This window comes from Dasypus novemcinctus, chromosome 12 (genome assembly GCF_030445035.2).
Source record: "Dasypus novemcinctus isolate mDasNov1 chromosome 12, mDasNov1.1.hap2, whole genome shotgun sequence".
Classification (NCBI taxonomy): Eukaryota; Metazoa; Chordata; class Mammalia; order Cingulata; family Dasypodidae; genus Dasypus; species Dasypus novemcinctus.
In genome coordinates, this window is record NC_080684.1 from 13,565,508 (window position 1) to 13,569,403 (window position 3,896).

Below are 3,896 nucleotides of genomic sequence, written 5' to 3' on the forward strand. Positions count from 1 at the left end.
AGCTATTTCATGCAGGCTTTCGAGGTATTTCTCCTGATAGCCCTCACTTGCATTTGGATAGAGCATAGTTAGAGTTCCTTTGCCTCACCCCTTACCCCCACCAAGATGGAAGAGGGGGTGATGCTGTGGACCCCCGCCTTAGATCCATGGCAGTGCCAGCTGACCCCCTACCACCCAATCCTACTTTTGGTACTCTGCTGATTGATGCCTGCTCCCAGAACTTCCTGATGGCAAAAGGATTGCCCCAACCCCACTGTGGCTCAATTCTGGGCCTCTGGGAGCAGTGCAGAGATGAGAATCTCTTCCTCTTCCTCCTGAAAGTAGGGGGACTTTCCCTGGGAGCTGGGGCCTGCTGAGCTTTCAGTGGACATGAGGCCACCATCTGGCTGATGGTCTGGCAGAAGTGGCACTTCGCAGGCTGGGGTGCTAGTTGCATTCCTTGGCCTGGTGGTCTAGACCTCCAGAGTTGTAGCACCGGTGCCTTTTGGATCTGCACTTCTGCAGTTTCTTCCTCTTCGGCCGCCTCTCACTGCCAGTACAGAACACCCCACCAGGTGCGGTGACACGGGTAGATTCCAGGTCGTTGGCAGTCTTCTTAAAGGTGAACCCCACTGCCTCGCCCATCTTCAGGCTCCAGAAGCCCTTCTCATGTGGCTTACTCTGATGCACCAAGACATCCACTGGGGTACCCAGCACGATCGCTGGGCAGCGGTCATGGACAAGAAGCTGCACCCCATGTGCACGTTGAACCCCTTACAGAGGCCGGCACCATGCAGCAGCTGTGGCTCCTCTGCCAACGGGGCCATGTACTCCAGGCCTCCTCTGCCATCTTGGCACAGCCACCTGCAAACTGCTGGTTGGACATGGAGCCCATGGTCGTTGCCCAAGCCTGCAGCCCCCGGCCCCTGGTGAGGCAACTGCTGGCCCCAGAGAAGTCCAGAGGCAAAGGGGTGCTTAGGAGAGATAGTGTTATCTTCTCTGGCATGACCAGTTTTCTTTATAATAGTGGCCAGTGAGATCTCACTGTAGCTTGAATTTGCATTTCCCTAATCGGTAGTGATGTTGAACATTTTTTCATGTGTTTATTCACCATTTGTTTCTTCTTTGGACAAGTGTCTACTCAAGTCTTGCTCAATTTTTTTATTAGGTTGTTTGTTTTTTTATCATTGAGTTGTAGAATTTCTTTATATATCATGAATATTAAACCCATATCAGAGAAGCGGATTTGGCTCAACTGATAGAGTGTCTGCCTACCACATAGGAGGTCCAGGGTTCAAACCCAGGGCCTCCTGACCTGTGTGATGAGCTGGCCCACGCACAGTGCTGCTGCACGCAAGGAGTGCCATGCCCTGCCCTGTAGGGGTGTCCCTCGCATAGGGGAGCCCCATGCGCAAGGAGTGCACACCTCAAGAAGAGTTACCCCGCATGAAGAAAGCACAGCCTGCCCAGGAGTGGAGGCTGATGCACAGATGGAGAGCTGATGCAGCAAGATGATGCAAGGAAAAGAGACACAGATTCTCAGTGCTGCTGACAACAATTCAAGTGGACAAAGAACATACAGTGAATGGACACAGAGAGCAGACAACCAGAGCGGGGGTGGGGGGGATAGAAATAAATAAATAATAAATCTTAAAAAAAAATTAAAAACCTTACCAGACGTTATTTCCAAATGTTTTCTCCAATTGAGCTGGCTGCCTTTTCACCCTTTGACAAAGTCCTGTGAGGAGCAAAAGTGTTTAATTTGGGGGAGGTACTATTTATCTATTTTTTCTTTCATTGCGTGTGCTTTGGGCATAAGGTCCAAGAAACCACCACCTACCACAGAGCCTTTAAGATGTTTCTGTACATTTTCTTCTAGTAGTTTGATGGTCCTGGCTTTTACATTTAGGCCTTTGATCCATTTTGAGTTGATCCTTTGTAGGGAGTGTGATAGGGGTCTTCTTTCATTCTTTCATATATGGATAGCTAGCTCTCCCAGCACCATTTGTTAGAGAGACTGTTTGGTCCCTGAAAAGTAAACTTGGAAGGCTTATACAAAAATTCAGTTGACCATAGATGTGAGGGTCTATTTCTGAACATTCAATTCTATTCCACTTATCACTGTGTTTGTCTTTGAGTCAATACCATGCTGTTTTGACCACTGTAGCTTTGTAATAGGTTCCACAGTCAGGTAGTGAGAGTCCTCCCAATCACCTTCTTTTTTAGGATGTTTTGGCTATTCGGGTCCTCTTTCCCTTCCAAATAAATTAGTAATTGCCCTTTGTCTTTCAGTAAAGTAGGCTTTTGGAATTTTGATTGGTATTGCATTGAATCTCTAAATCAATTTGGGTAGGATTGATATCTTCATGATATTTAATCTTCCAATCCATGAACATGGAATGTCTATCCATTTGTTTAGATCTTCTTTGATTTATTTAAGTAGTGTTTTGTGGTTTCTGAATGCAGGTCATTTACGTTTTTGGTTAAACTGATCCCTATGTATTTGAGTCTTTTCGTTGCTACTGTAAATGAAAAGTTTTTCTGATTTCCTCCTCAGATTGTTCAATACTAGTGTATGGAAACATTACTGATTCTTGCAGGTTGATCTTGTATCCTGCCACTTTGCTAAACTCATTTAAACATTAGCTCAAGTAGTTTTGTTCTAAATATTTCAGAAGTTTCTAAATACAGGATCAAGTCATCTGTGAATAGTGAGAGTTTACTCTCTCTTTTCCAATTTGGATGCCTTTTTTCCCCTTCCTCTAATTGGTCTAGTTAGAACTACTAGCACAATATTGAATAATAGTGGTGGCAGTGGGCATCTTTGTCTTGTTCCTGATCTTAGAGGGAAAGTTTTTAACCTCTCCCCATTGTGTATGATGTTGGCTGTGTGATTTAATATATGCCTTTTATCATATTGAGGAAATATCCTTCTATTCTTATCTTTTGAAGTTTTTTTTTTTATCAAGAAAGGATGCTGAATTTTGTCAAATGCCTTTTCTGCATCAATTGAGATGATCATGTGGTTTTTTTCCCCTTCAATTTGTTAATGTGGTATATTTAGCTAATAATTGATTTTCTTGTGCAAAGCCACTCTTGCATACCAGGAATAAGTTCCACTTGATCATGGTGTATAATTCTTTTAATGTGCTGTTTGATTCTGTTTGCAAGTATTTTGTCAAGAATTTTTGCATCTATGTTCATTAGAGAGATTGGCCTATAATTTTCTCTTCTTGTAGAATCTTTATCTGGCTTTGGTATTAGCAGGGTGTTGGTTTCATAAAATATGTTGGGTAATTTTCCCTCCTTATTAATTGCTTGGAAGAGTTTAAACAGGATTTGTTGTTAATTTTTTTCAGAATGCTTGATAGAATTCACCTGTGAAGCCATCTGGTCCTGGGCCTTTCTTTTTTTGGGAGATTTTTGATGACTAATTGAATTTCTTTAAATATGATTGGCTTGTTGAGTTCCTATATTTTTTGTAGAGTCAATGCAGGCTGTTTATGCATTTATAGGAATTTGTCCATTTCATCCAGGTTTTCCAATTTGTTGGCATAGAGTTTCCCTCATTGTAGGGAGCCTAGGCCATATTGTGGGCCTGGGTGCCATCACAATGCTGAGTCATAGGTGCTGACTCATGAGTCAGGAGTGCTGAGTCATGGTGAGTCAGGGGTGCTGAGTCATGATGAGTCAGGAGTGCTGAGTCATGGGGCAAGGCCAAGGCACATGCGCCTCCCCTAAATTACCATACCCCTATATATTCCTCCTTCCCCTCCTCTTCCCCCAACTCATCTGCAGATTGTGCGTGAGCTCACATGTGTTGGTTCCCCCATTAAAGTCTCCTGTTTCTTCTGGCCGGTGTTCGTGTGAGTTCATAGCGCAGTCTTCACCGTAGCTGGTTTGCGGCCCGGCGGCGA

At 44.1% G+C, this 3,896-nt stretch overlaps 1 pseudogene; it reads right to left on the reverse strand.

Annotated features, from left to right (window-relative positions):
• Positions 1 to 260: 260 nt before the first annotated feature.
• On the reverse strand, positions 261 to 874 carry LOC101444922 (protein lin-28 homolog A pseudogene; annotated as a pseudogene).
• Positions 875 to 3,896: the final 3,022 nt, after the last annotated feature.